Genomic DNA, 13,699 nt, shown 5'->3' on the forward strand with positions numbered 1-13,699 from the left:
GGTCCCGGCCACCAGGTCAACCCGGTTCTCCGTTCGGCGGACGGAGAACCGGGTTGACCTGGTGGCCGTTTTGCTTTTTGGGCCGCGTATCCCCCCACACCCAGGGCAGCGCACCGCCGCCCCCGTGGAACTCTGGGGCGGGCTTAATAGTCGCTCGGGAGCAGATCCGGGGCGGCTTAATAGTCGTCCTCCGGCAGGTCTGGGGGGCTTAATAGTCGACTCCCGGCAGGTCCGGGGCAAAATATTTCCAAGTCCCTTCCCGGCAACCAGGTCAACCCGGTTCCCTTCCCGGCCACCAGGTCTACCCGGTCCTCCGAAGGAGAACCGGGTTGACCTGGTGGCCGGTTGGAGAACCGGGTTGACCTGGTGGCCGTTTTGCTTTTCGGGCCGCGTTTCCCCCCACACCCAGGGCAGCGCACCGCCGCCCCCGTGGAACTCTGGGGCGGGCTTAATAGTCGCTCGGGAGCAGGTCCGGGGCGGCTTAATAGTCGTCCCCCGGCAGGTCCGGGGGGCTTAATAGTCGACCCCCGGCAGGTCCAGGGGGGCTTAATAGTCGTCCCCTGGCAGGTCCGGGGGGCTTAATAGTCGAGCCCCGGCAGGTCCGGGGGGCTTAATAGTCGACCCCCGGCAGGTCCGGGGGGCTTAATAGTCGACCCCCGGCAGGTCCGGGGCCAAATACTTCCAAGTCCCTTCCCGGCCACCAGGTCAACCCGGTTCCCTTCCCGGCCACCAGGTCTACCCGGTCCTCCGAAGGAGAACCGGGTAGACCTGGTGGCCGGTTGGAGAACCGGGTTGACCTGGTGGCCGTTTTGCTTTTCGGGCCGCGTTTCCCCCCACACCCAGGGCAGCGCACCGCCGCCCCCGTGGAACTCTGGGGCGGGCTTAATAGTCGCTCGGGAGCAGGTCCGGGGCGGCTTAATAGTCGTCCCCCGGCAGGTCCGGGGGGCTTAATAGTCGACCCCCGGCAGGTCCGGGGGGGCTTAATAGTCGTCCCCTGGCAGGTCCGGGGGGCTTAATAGTCGAGCCCCGGCAGGTCCGGGGGGCTTAATAGTCGACCCCCGGCAGGTCCGGGGCCAAATACTTCCAAGTCCCTTCCCGGCCACCAGGTCAACCCGGTTCCCTTCCCGGCCACCAGGTCTACCCGGTCCTCCGAAGGAGAACCGGGTTGACCTGGTGGCCGGTTGGAGAACCGGGTTGACCTGGTGGCCGTTTTGCTTTTCGGGCCGCGTTTCCCCCCACACCCAGGGCAGCGCACCGCCGCCCCCGTGGAACTCTGGGGCGGGCTTAATAGTCGCTCCGGAGCAGGTCCGGGGCGGCTTAATAGTCGTCCCCCGGCAGGTCCGGGGGGGCTTAATAGTCATCCCCTGGCAGGTCCGGGGGGCTTAATAGTCGAGCCCCGGCAGGTCCGGGGGGCTTAATAGTCCTCCCCCAGGCTCTCCGGGCAAATCTTCCAGGTGCTCCCCCAAATCTCTCCGGGGAAGGCTTCCAGATTGTCCCCCGGGATCTCCGGGGAAGGCTTCCATGTGCTCCCCAAGACTCTGCATGGAAGGTTACCAGGTCGTCCCCCAGGCTCTCCGGGGAACGCTTTCAGTTCGTCTCCCAAGCTCTCCGGGGAAGAGTCCCAGGTGCTCCCCCAGTCTGTCCGGGAAGGCTTCCGTGTCGTCCCCCAAGCTCTCCGGGGAAGGATTCCAGGTCGTCCCCCAGGTTCTCCGGGGAAGGCTTCCTGGTGCTCCAACAGGCTCTCCGGGGAAGGCTACCAGGCCGTCCCCAGGCTCTCCGGGGAAGTGTTCCAGATGCTCCCCCAGTCTTTCCGGGGAAGGCTTCCAGGTGCTCCCCCCGGCTCTCCGGGGAAGGCTACCAGGCCGTTCCCAGGCTCTCTGGGGAAGTGTTCCAGATGCTCCCCCAGTCTGTCCGGGGAAGGCTTCCAGGTGCTCCCCTAGGCTCTCCGGGGAAGGCTTCCAGATCGTCCGTCCCCCAGGCGCTCCGGGGAAGACTTCCAGTTCGTCCGTCCCCCTGTGGCTCTCGGGGGAAGGCTTCCAGCTCGACCCCCGGGCTCTCCGGGGCAGGCTTCCAGATCGTCCCCCGGGCTCTCCGGGGAAGGCTTCCATGTGCTCCCCCAGACTCTGCATGGAAGGCTACCAGGTCGTCCCCCAGGCTCTCCGGGGAAGGCGTTCAGTTCGTCCCCCAAGCTCTCCGGGGAAGAGACCCAGGTGCTCCCCCAGTCTTTCCGGGAAGGCTTCCATGTCGTCCCCCAAGCTCTCCGGGGAAGGATTCCAGGTCGTCAACCAAGCTTTCCGGGGAAGGCTTCAAAGGTGCTCCCCCAGGCTCTCTGGGGAAGGCTTCCAGCTCGTCCTCCTGGCTCTCCGGGAAAGAGTCCCAGGTGCTCCCCCAGTCTGTCCGGGAAGGCTTCCGTGTCGTCCCCTCCGGGCGCTCCGGGGAAGGCTACCAGTTCGTCCCCCGTGCTCTCCGGTGAAGAGTCCCAGGTGCTCCCCCAGTCTGTCCGGGAAGGCTTCCATGTCGTCCCCTCCGGGCGCTCCGGGGAAGGCTACCAGTTCGTCCCCCGTGCTCTCCGGTGAAGAGTCCCAGGTGCTCCCCAAGTCCGTCCGGGAAGGCTTCCGTGTCGTCCCCCAAGCTCTCCGGGGAAGGCTTCAAGGCGCTCCCCCGGGCTCTCCGGGGAAGGCTTCCAGGCGCTCCCCCGGGCTCTCCGGGGAAGGCTACCAGGTCGTCCCCCGGGCTCTCCGGGGAAGGCTACCGGGTCGTCCCCCAGGATCTCCGGGGAAGAGTCCCAGGGGCTCCCCCTGTCTGTCCGGGAAGGCTTCCGTGTCGTCCCCCAAGCTCTCCGTGGAAGGCTTCCAGCTCGTCCCCCTGGCTCTCCGTGGAATGCTACCAGTTCGTCCCCCAGGCTCTCCGGGGAAGGCTTCCAGTTCGTCTCCCAGGCTCTCCGGGGAAGATTCCCAGGTGCTCCCCCAGTCTTTCCGGGAAGGCTTCCACGTCGTCCCCCAAGCTCTACGGGGAAGGCTTCCAGGTCGTCCCCCAGGCTCTCCGGGGAAGAGTCCCAAGTGCTCCCCCAGTCTTTCCGGGAAGGCTTCCATGTCGTCCCCCAGGCTCTCCGGGGAAGGCTTCCAGGTGCTCCCCCAGGCTCTCTGGGGAAGGCTTCCAGCTCGTCCCCCAGTCTCTCCGGGGAAGAGTCCCAGGGGCTCCCCCAGTCTTTCCGGGAAGGTTTCCATGTCGTCCCCCAAACTCTCCGGGGAAGGCTTCCAGGTTGTCCCCCAGGCTCTCCGGGGAAGAGTCCCAGGTGCTCCGCCAGTCTGTCCGGGAAGGCTTCCGTGTCGTCCCCCATGCTCTCCGGGGAAGGCCTCCAGATCGTCCCCCAGGCGCTCCGGGGAAGAGTTCCAGGTGCTCCCCCGGGCTCTCCGGGAAGGCTTCCAGGTCGTCCCCTAAGCTCTCTGGGGCAGGCTTCCGGATTGTCCCCCGGCTCTCCGGGGAAGACTTCCAGTTCGTCCGTCCCCCCGGGCTCTCCGGGGAAGGCTTTCCGTTCGTCCGTCCCCCAGGCTCTCCGGGGTGAGGCTTCCGTGTCGTCCCACCCACCACCCCGGGTGCTCCGGGGTAAGGCTTCCGGGCCGTTCCCCAAGACTCCCCGGGGTGAGGTTTCACGGTCCTCTGCCGAACTCTCGTGGAGCGGGTCGACCGCCGGGAAGCGGCTGGCTGTCCGAATCGGCAAAGTCCCCTTTCCCCAGGTAATCTCAAGTTTGTCCACAGGAGGGCAGCACTGCTCCTCCGTGTGCCCGATCCAAACGACCGGGAGCGAGTCACTCTCCGCGTCCGAGGAAGGAGCGCCCTGGGCGGCTCGCCCTGCGGCGGGGACCCGGTCTCGGAGGGCCCGATCCTTCTTTCGGTTTTTTTTTTTTTTCCCCTCCTGCCCGCTTTTTAGCTCCGGGGACCGGCGGGACCTTCCGGCGTTCTCCAGTCAACTTTCGGACGGAGCCCGGGGGAAGCCACACACCCGCCGTCCTCAGGCCAGGCCAGGCTTCCAGCTCGTCCCCCTGGCTCTCCGGGGAAGGCTTCCAGGTCGTCCTCCAGGCTCTCCGGGGAAGTGTTCCAGATGCTCCCCCAGTCTGTCCGGGGAACGCTTCCAGGTCGTCCCCCAAGCTCTCCGGGGAAGGCTTCCAGGTCGTCCACCAGGCTCTCCGGGGAAGGCTTCCAGGCGCTCCCCCGGGCTCTCCGGGGAAGAGTCCCAGGTGCTCCCCAAGTCCGTCCGGGAAGGCTTCCGTGTCGTCCCCCAAGCTCTCCGGGGAAGGCTTCCAGGTGCTCCCCCGGGCTCTCCGGGGAAGGCTTCCAGGCTCTCCCCCGGGCTCTCCGGGGAAGGCTACCAGGTCGTCCCCCGGGCTCTCCGGGGAAGGCTACCGGGTCGTCCCCCAGGCTCTCCGGAGAACTGTTCCAGATGCTCCCCCAGTCTGTCCGGGGAAGGCTTCCAGATCGTCCCCCAGGCGCTCCGGGGAAGCCTTCCGGGTCGCGTCCGTCCCCCAGGCGCTCCGGGGAAGACTTCCAGTTCGTCCGTCCCCCCGGGGCGCTCGGGGGAAGACTTCCAGCTCGACCCCCGGGCTCTCCGGGGCAGGTTTCCAGTTCGTCCGTCCCCCAGGCTCTCCGGGGTGAGGCTTCCGTGTCGTCCACGCCCGGCGCTCCGGGCTAAGGCTTCCGGGCCGTTCCCCCAGACTCCCCGGGGTGAGGCTTCACGGTCCTCTGCCGAACCTTCGTGGAGCGGGTCGTCCGCCGGGAAGCGGCTGGCTGTCCGAATCGGCAAAGTCCCCTTTCCCCAGGTAATCTCAAGTTTGTCCACAGGAGGGCAGCACTGCTCCTCCGTGTGCCCGATCCAAACGACCGGGGGCGAGTCACTCTCCGCGTACGAGGAGGGAGCGCCCTGGGCGGCTCGCCCTGCGGCGGGGACCCGGTCTCGGAGGGCCCGATCCTTCTTTCGGTTTTTTTTTTTTTTTTTCTTCCTGCCCGCTTTTTAGCTCCGGGGACCGGCGGGACCTTCCGGCGTTCTCCGGTCAACTTTCAGACGGAGCCCGGGGGAAGCCACACACCCGCCGTCCTCAGGCCAGGCCAGGCTTCCTGCTCGTCCCCCTGGCTCTCCGGGGAAGGCTTCCAGGTCGTCCCCCAGGCTCTCCGGGGAAGGCTTCCAGGTGCTCCCCCGGGCTCTCCGGGGAAGGCTACCGGGTCGTCCTCCGGGCTCTCCGGGGAAGAGTCCCACGTGCTCCCCAAGTCCATCCGGGAAGGCTTCCGTGTCGTCCCCCAAGCACTCCGGGGAAGGCTTCCAGGTCGTCCCCCAAGCTCTCCGGGGAAGGCTTCCAGGCGCTCCCCCGGGCTCTCCAGGTGCTCCCCAAGTCCGTCCGGGAAGGCTTCCGGGTCGTCCCCCAAGCTCTCCGGGGAAGGCTTCCGGGTCGTCCCCCAAGCTCTCCGGGGAAGGTTTCCAGGCGCTCCCCGGGCTCTCCGGGGAAGCTTCCAGGCGCTCCCCCGGGCTCTCCGGGGAAGGCTACCAGGTTGTCCCCCAAGCTCTCCGGGGAAGGATTACAGGTCGTCCCCCAGGCTGTCCGGGGAAAGCTTCCAGGTGCTCCCCCGGGCTCTCCGGGGAAGAGTCCCAGGTGCTCCGCCAGTCTGTCCGGGAAGGCTTCCGTGTCGTCCCCCAAGCTCTCCGGGGAAGGATTCCAGGTCGTCCCCCAGGCTCTCCGGGGAAGGCTACCAGGTCGTCCCCCAGGCTCTCCGGGGAAGTGTTCCAGATGCTCCCCCAGTCTGTCTGGGGAAGGCTTCCAGGTCGTCCCCCATGCTCTCCGGGGAAGGCCTCCAGATCGTCCCCCAGGCGCTCCGGGGAAGAGTTCCAGGTGCTCCCCCGGGCTCTCCGGGAAGGCTTCCAGGTCGTCCCCTAAGCTCTCTGGGGCAGGCTTCCGGATTGTCCCCCGGCTCTCCGGGGAAGACTTCCAGTTCGTCCGTCCCCCCGGGCTCTCCGGGGAAGGCTTTCCGTTCGTCCGTCCCCCAGGCTCTCCGGGGTGAGGCTTCCGTGTCGTCCCACCCACCACCCCGGGCGCTCCGGGGTAAGGCTTCCGGGCCGTTCCCCAAGACTCCCCGGGGTGAGGTTTCACGGTCCTCTGCCGAACTCTCGTGGAGCGGGTCGACCGCCGGGAAGCGGCTGGCTGTCCGAATCGGCAAAGTCCCCTTTCCCCAGGTAATCTCAAGTTTGTCCACAGGAGGGCAGCACTGCTCCTCCGTGTGCCCGATCCAAACGACCGGGAGCGAGTCACTCTCCGCGTCCGAGGAAGGAGCGCCCTGGGCGGCTCGCCCTGCGGCGGGGACCCGGTCTCGGAGGGCCCGATCCTTTTTTCGGTTTTTTTTTTTTTCCTTTTTTTGCCCACCACTTTTCCCTGCCCGCTTTTTACCTCCGGGGACCGGTGGGACCTTCCGGCGTTCTCCCGTCAAATTTCGGACGGAGCCCGGGGGGAGCCACACTCCCGCCCTGGCGCGGGCCCCCGCGGGGGAGGGAAGGAGGGACAGGGGGAGGTCCTGCGGGCCGACGGCCGGTCGCGGGGTCCGTCCGAGTCCACCCGGGCACCCGGGACTCTCCCCGATAGCACGGGAGCCGTGGGTCCTCCGCGCGGGACGCCCGGGGGAGCCGCACGCCCGCTCTGGCCCCGGGCAGCCTCGAGGGCGGAAGGGACGGACCGGGGGAGGTCCTGCGGGCTGACGGCCGGCGGCAGGGTCCGAGCGAGTCCGCCCGGGGCCCTGGGAGCCCCCCTGAGAGTTTGGGAGGCGTGGGTCCTCCGTGGAGGGAGCCGGGGGAAGCCACACGCCCGCCGTCCTCAGGCCGGGCCAGGCCTCCGCTGGGCCGCCGCGGGGCGATTCGGGGCGGTCCTGCGGGCGGGGGGCCGGGCTCAGAGGCTCCGAAGGGGTCCGGCCGAGTCCGCCCGGAGCCCGGGGACTCCCCCTGAGGGTTTGGGAGCGGTGGGTCCTCCGAGGAGGGAGCCCGGGGGAGCCACACACCCGCCCTCCTTAGCGCAGGCCAGGCCTCGCCCGGGCCGCCGAGGGGGTACTCGGGGCGGACCTGCGGGCCGAGGCCCCGGCTCAGAGGCCCCGAAGGGGTCCGGGCGAGTCCGCCCGCAGAACGGGGTCTCCCCCTGAGAGTTTGGGAGCGGTGGGTCCTCCGTGGAGGGAGCCCGGGGGAGCCACACACCCGCCGTCCTTAGCGCACGCCAGGCCTCGCCAGGGCCGCCGCGGGGGGACTCGGGGCGGACCTGCGGGCCGAGGCCCCGGCTCAGAGGCCCCAAAGGGGTCCGGCCGAGTCCGCCCGGAGCCCGGGGACTCCCCCTGAGAGTTTGGGAGCTTTGGGTCCTCCGTGGAGGGAGCCCGGGGGAGCCACACACCCGCCGTCCTTAGCGCAGGCCAGGCCTCGCCCGGGCCGCCGCGGGGGGACTCGGGGCGGACCTGCGGGCCGAGGCCCCGGCTCAGAGGCCCCGAAGGGGTCCGGCCGAGTCCGCCCGGAGCCCGGGGACTCCCCCTGAGAGTTTGGGAGCGGTGGGTCCTCCGTGGAGGGAGCCTCGGGGAGCCACACACCCGCCGTCCTTAGCGCAGGCCAGGCCTCGCCCGGGCCACCGTGGGGGGACTCGGGGCGGACCTGCGGGCCGAGACCCCGGCTCAGAGGCCCCGAAGGGGTCCGAGCGAGTCCGCCCGGAGCCCGGGGACTCCCCCAGAGAGTTTGGGAGCTTTGGGTCCTCCGTGGAGGGAGCCCGGGGGAGCCACACACCCGCCGTCCTTACCGCAGGCCAGGCCTCGCCCGGGCCCCAGCGGGGGGACTCGGGGCGGACCTGCGGGCCGAGACCCCGGCTCAGAGGCCCCGACGGGGTCCGGCCGAGTCTGCCCGGAGCCCGGGGACTCCCCCTGAGAGTTTGGGAGCGGTGGGTCCTCCGTGGAGGGAGCCCAGGGGAGCCACACACCCGCCGTCCTTAGCGCAGGCCAGGCCTCGCCCGGGCCGCCGCGGGGGGACTCGGGGCTGACCTGCGGGCTGAGGCCCCGGCTCAGAGGCCCCGAAGGGGTCCGGCCGAGTCCGCCCGGAGCCCGGGGACTCCCCCTGAGAGTTTGGGAGCGGTGGGTCCTCCGTGGAGGGAGCCCCGGGGAGCCACACACCCGCCGTCCTTAGCGCAGGCCAGGCCTCGCCCGGGCCGCCGCGGGGGGACTCGGGGCGGACCTGCGGGCCGAGGCCCCGGCTCAGAGGCCCCGAAGGGGTCCGGCCGAGTCCGCCCGGAGCCCAGGGACTCCCCCTGAGAGTTTGGGAGCGGTGGGTCCTCCGTGGAGGGAGCCCCGGGGAGCCACACACCCGCCGTCCTTAGCGCAGGCCAGGCCTCGCCCGGGCCACCGCGGGGGGACTCGGGGCGGACCTGCGGGCCGAGACCCCGGCTCAGAGGCCCCGAAGGGGTCCGGGAGAGTCCGCCCGCAGCCCGGGGACTCCCCCTGAGAGTTTGGGAGCGGTGGGTCCTCCGTGGAGGGAGCCCGGGGGAGCCACACACCCGCCGTCCTTAGCGCATGCCAGGCCTCGCCCGGGCCGCCGCGAGGGGACTCGGGGCGGACCTGCGGGCCGAGGCCCCGGCTCAGAGGCCCCGAAGGGGTCCGGCCGAGTCCGCTCGGAGCCCGGGGACTCCCCCTGAGTGTTTGGGAGGCCTCGGTCCTCCGTGGAGGGAGCCGGGGGAAGCCACACACCCGCCGTCCTCAGGCCAGGCCAGGCCTCCGCTGGGCCAGTGCGAGGGGACTCGGGGCGGTCCTGGGGGCCGAGGCCCCGGCTCAGAGGCCCCGAAGGAGTACGAGTGAGTCCGCCCGGGACCCCGGGTCCCCCCCTGAGATTTTGGGAGCGGTGAGTCCTCCGTGGTGGGAGCCCGGGGGAGCCACCCACCCGTCGAACTCAAGCCGGGCCAGGCCTCGCCTGCTCTGCCGCGGGGGCGCTCGGGGCGATCCTGCGAGCCGGGGGCCGGGCTCAGAGGCTCCGTAGGGGTCCGGGCCGGTCCCTCCGGGACCCCGGGTCTCCCCCTGAAAGTTTGAGAATCCCGGGTCCTCGGTCGAGTCGGCCCCTGGGACCCCGGTCCCCGCCGTCCGTCCCTCCGGTCCCTCGGGCGGGGGGGAACTCGGGGGCGAGGAGGCTGCTTTTCGTCCCCCGCCCCGGTTCCTTCCTCCCTCCCTCCCTGCCCGGAAAAGGAGGGAGCCGGCCGGGACCGGGAAAAGCTGCCTACGGCACCTGGGATTCCCAGGCGGTCACCCATCCAAGTACTAGCCAGGCCCGGGACGGTTTACCTTCCGAGATCGGACGGGATCGGGGGCTTTCGGTCCGGTATGGCCGTAGGCACCCGGCTCCGCGCCTCCTCGTCCGCTTCACGGCCCCCGCCTCCACCGCCGCCGACGCCCGGGCCTGCCCGACCGCAATGGTCTCGGGCCAATTTGGGGAGAGAGAGAAGAAACGATGAAGAAGTAGGGAGGGAAAAAAAATTTCTGCTCCGGGGACCCGGGTGACCTTCCAGCACCACCTGGAGTCTGTGGGCAAAATTTGGAAAAAAAAAAAAAAAATTAAAATCTTCCAGGTGCTCGATCCAAACGACCGGGTTCAAGTCGCTCTCCGCGGCCGAGGAGGGTGAGCCCCGGGCGGCTTGCCGGGCGGCGGGGACCCGGTCTCGGAGGTCCCGATCCTTTTTTTTTTTTTTTTTTTAATTTACTCCGCCGGGGAACGGGGTTACCTTCCAGCAGTGCCTGGAGCCTCAGGGCAAAATTTGCTAAAATTTCCCATGTGCTCGATCCAAACGCCCGGGGGCAAGTCGTTGTCCGCGGTCGTGGAGGGTGAGCCCTGGGCGTCTTCAAAGTCGTTCCCCAGGCAGCGGTCCCGGCGAAATATTTTTCCAAGTCCCTTCCAGGCCACCAGGTCTACCCGGTTCTCCCTCCGGAGGTCGGGGCTCCGGGGGTACCTGGTGGCCGGTAAGCGAACCGGCCTCCAGGTCCACCCGGTTCTCCCTCCGGCGGCTAGAGCTCCGGGCTGACCTGGTGGTCGGTTCGCCCGCCGGCCACCAGGTCCACCCGGTTCACCCTCCGGCGGACGGAGCTCTGGGTTGACCTGGTGGCCGGTCGGAGAACCGGGTTGACCCGGTGGCCGGTCGGAGCTCCGGGTTGATCCGGTGGCCGGTCGGAGAACCGGGTTGACCTGGTGCCCGTTCGGAGGACCGGATTGACCTGGTGGCCGGTCGGAGCTCCGGGTTGACCTGGTGGCCGGTCGGAGAACCGGGTTGACCTGGTGCCCGGTCGGAGCTCCGGGTTGACCTCGTGGCCGGTCGGAGCTCCGGGGAGACCTAGTGCCAGGTCAGAGAACCGGGTTGACCTGGTGCCCGTTCGGTGGACCGGGTTGACCTGGTGGCCGGTCGGAGCTCCGGGTTGACCTGGTGCCCGGTCGTAGCTCCGGGTTGACCTGGTGGCCGGTCGGAGAACCGGGTTGACCTGGTGGCCGGTCGGAGCTCCGGGTTGACCTCGTGGCCGGTCGGAGAACCGGGTTGACCTGGTGGCCGGTCGGAGCTCCGGGGAGACATAGTGCCAGGTCGGAGAACCGGGTTGACCTGGTGGCCGGTCAGAGAACCGGATTGACCTGGTGCTCGTTCGGAGGACCGGGTTGACCTGGTGGCCGGTCGGAGCTCCGGGGAGACCTAGTGCCAGGTCGGAGAACCGGGTTGACCTGGTGGCCAGTCGGAGAACCGGGTAGACCTGGTGCCCGTTCGGAGGACCGGGTTGACCTGGTGGCCGGTCGGAGCTGCGGGTTGACCTGGTGGCCGGTCGGAGAACCGGGTTGACCTGGTGCCCGGTCGGAGCTCCGGGTTGACCTCGTGGCCGGTCGGAGCTCCGGGGAGACCTAGTGCCAGGTCGGAGAACTGGGTTGACCTGGTGCCCGTTCGGAGGACCGGATTGACCTGGTGGCCGGTCGGAGCTCCGGGTTGACCTGGTGGCCTTTCGGAGAACCGGGTTGACCTGGAGCCCGGTCGGAGCTCCGGGTTGACCTAGTGGCCGGTCGGAGCTCCGGGGAGACCTAGTGCCAGGTCGGAGAACCGGGTTGACCTGGTGCCCGGTCGGAGCTCCGGGTTGACCAGTGGGTGCAGCTAACAGCCCAGTGTGCCTGGCAGTGAGGCAGTTTAAAAAATCAACTCTCCCCCAGAAGTACAGAGACTGAATTCCCAACTTTTACATCATGACACCCTGTAGAAAGCCACACGTGCCAGTTATATTTTCACAAGGAGATGCAAAAATCAAGTGACACCCATTTTTAAGTTCAGTAAATAAAGTTGAGGAGATAGTTATTAACCTCACAAAAAAAAGCTCATTTCCCAAACAATCCTCAAAATGTTATCAATTCCCACCCTTCCTCCATAGCAGCTCTGTGCAGTGTAACTGTTCTGCAGGCAGCTTCCCATTAAATGCTGTTGTGGGACATTCCCTGGCCTGGAAATGTACTAACGACAGAATTTGAAGCGTAAACCTGGCTCCCTGCACCAGGCGGGATTTGAGTGTTTTGTCCCTGTCACTTAGTGTTTGTCAATAGTACAGATGCCATGGGCAGGACTCCAGGCTCTGCTGGAGAGATCCTGGCACAGGGGCTGGTGGGGGAGAAAGGACTGTAGATTCTGACCTGCGCTCTGGAGTGGAGCTAATAAGTGAAAGGGGCATTTTTAACTTCTCCCCTGCCTCAGTGTCCCCTGGGCTGGATTTGTACATTCCACAGGGTCTACTGAGGGGGTGATGCCATTTGGTTAATGAAAACCAGTACTCCAGGTGAGGTTTGAACTCATAACCTGAGCATAGCTCCTCTCAGCACTGCCCTATAAGTACCATGGGCTAAGCAATTGTGCCACTACAGCACCTGTTAATTACTCTTCTCCCTAGACTGATAAAGGCAAGGAGTGACCTCAAAACATTCTCAGTGAGGTTGAGAGCAGGTAGCGACAAGTGTTGTACTTGGTGGGGTGGATTCTTCTTAAGGCTTCCAGGCACCATTTGACCCTTTTGTTCTTTCCTGTGTAATAACAGAGCTGATTAAGACTCACTGTAGAGTCTTGCTGCAGACCAACAGATCTGAAATCACTGATCAGCAGCTCTAAGCATTAGTCCTGCTTTGGGACAGGGTCTCTCATCCAACAAACTACCCAGTCTGTGCTAGCAGTGAGGCTCCCACACTAACAGCTGAAATCAGGAAGAGTTGCATGAAGTGCAGGGCCCCAGGGGTGCCTGAACAGGGGGGAACAACACCCCAGAACTTTTAAGAATGGGAGGGCTCTGCCTTGCCACTTTGTAATGACCATAAGGGTGAGTGAGGGGGGAGGGGGCAGAAAGCAGTGAGCAGGAGGTGGGGTCTTGGGGGGAAGAGGCTGCATAGGAGCGGGGCCTTGGGGAGAAGGGGTGGTGCAGGGGTATGGCCTCGAATGGAAGGGATGGAGCTACTGTTCGGGCTCTGGTGGCCACTACTTTTAGGGAGCCTGTTCCGCTCCTGGTGGGACCACAAGACGTCCCAGGGCAGAGAGGGTAGTCAGCAGAGCGGTGACAGGGTGGAATGGTAAGTGGCCAACAATATGGCAAGACAGTGGAGGGAGAAAGGTCACCCTCCCTGTGTGTGTAAGTGGAAAATGGGTGGGGGGGCAGTCTAAACATTCCATCTCACCCCCTAAGAGCACCCCAGCATATTACATGCACGTACATTATGGTTCATCAACCTGCAGGTATTTAGAGAATTGGAATATTTACATGCTTGAAAATCCATCTAAACAATGCCCACTAGAAGGTACTTCAATCTAGATAAGATCATACATCTAAGAGGAGCATTTAATCACCAAAAAGCCCTGACACAGCGTGAGCAAATTTGTCTATTGAGGAAAGGAATGGGTTAATTTAAAAATCATCTTGGCCCAGGGATGGAAGAGGGGGTTGCTCTGCGTTCAGGGTCAGGAATCGGTGCGGACTGTGCTTAGTGCAGGGAGGGGCTGCTTTCAGCCCCAGCTGGCTGTGAAAAATATATAGACAGAGGCGAACCAAAGGCAATACAAGTTACAGAACTGAGATTACATTTGCATAGCTTAACTGTCCAGTAAGATCCAACAGTGTGCCTTTGTGACCCTGGAGTCGGTGTGGCTTGGTGACACCAAAGAAGCCACAGGCAGCTGACCTGGACTGGAATCTCTGAAAGAGACGCCGCAGGAGATTCCAGGATGTAAGAGAACAGCCCTCCCAAGAGTGGAAGCATGTTGGAAATTCTGGACAAGCTGTCTACAGGATAATCTCCCGTGCACCTCTCCCCCTTCTCTGAACACTATACAAAAAAGTGGCCAGTCTGGACGTACGTGTGTGGGTATGAAAGGGGCTTGGGGCATTAATGTTTTCCTGAGTGATGAGAGAGCTTTCCCAACACTCTCTGTTGTTGTTTTATTATTTTATTAATGAAGCTTTCAAATTCAGTTATACGGTGTGTTTTCTTTATCTTCTCCCAACGATCCTGTAGTGTCAGCCTGATCACTTGACATGAGGGATAGCTTGGTAACAGAAATTTGTCACAGTTTGGTGAGCAATTAAGAAGGAGGAAGCCCTGCAGAATTTACACCATCTATTTGTTTTACCCTTGTTATTTTGTGTTTGCTTTGCTTGGTACTGT

The 13,699-nt window shown here is 65.5% G+C and overlaps 1 long non-coding RNA gene and 1 other non-coding gene across 2 annotated transcripts; one reads left to right on the forward strand and one right to left on the reverse strand.

The window, feature by feature from the left end:
• The first annotated feature begins 2,022 nt into the window (after positions 1-2,022).
• Positions 2,023-4,396, forward strand: LOC127041796 (uncharacterized). The gene is made up of 3 exons (XR_007771717.1): positions 2,023-2,108; positions 4,035-4,068; positions 4,306-4,396. It is a non-coding gene; the product is annotated as an uncharacterized LOC127041796 (long non-coding RNA).
• A 4,863-nt stretch (positions 4,397-9,259) lies between these two features.
• Positions 9,260-9,378, reverse strand: LOC127041806 (5S ribosomal RNA). The gene has a single exon (XR_007771725.1). It is a non-coding gene; the product is annotated as a 5S ribosomal RNA (ribosomal RNA).
• Positions 9,379-13,699: the final 4,321 nt, after the last annotated feature.

The sequence above is a fragment of the Gopherus flavomarginatus genome (genome assembly GCF_025201925.1).
Source record: "Gopherus flavomarginatus isolate rGopFla2 chromosome 13 unlocalized genomic scaffold, rGopFla2.mat.asm SUPER_13_unloc_4, whole genome shotgun sequence".
In the NCBI taxonomy this organism is placed as follows: domain Eukaryota; kingdom Metazoa; phylum Chordata; order Testudines; family Testudinidae; genus Gopherus; species Gopherus flavomarginatus.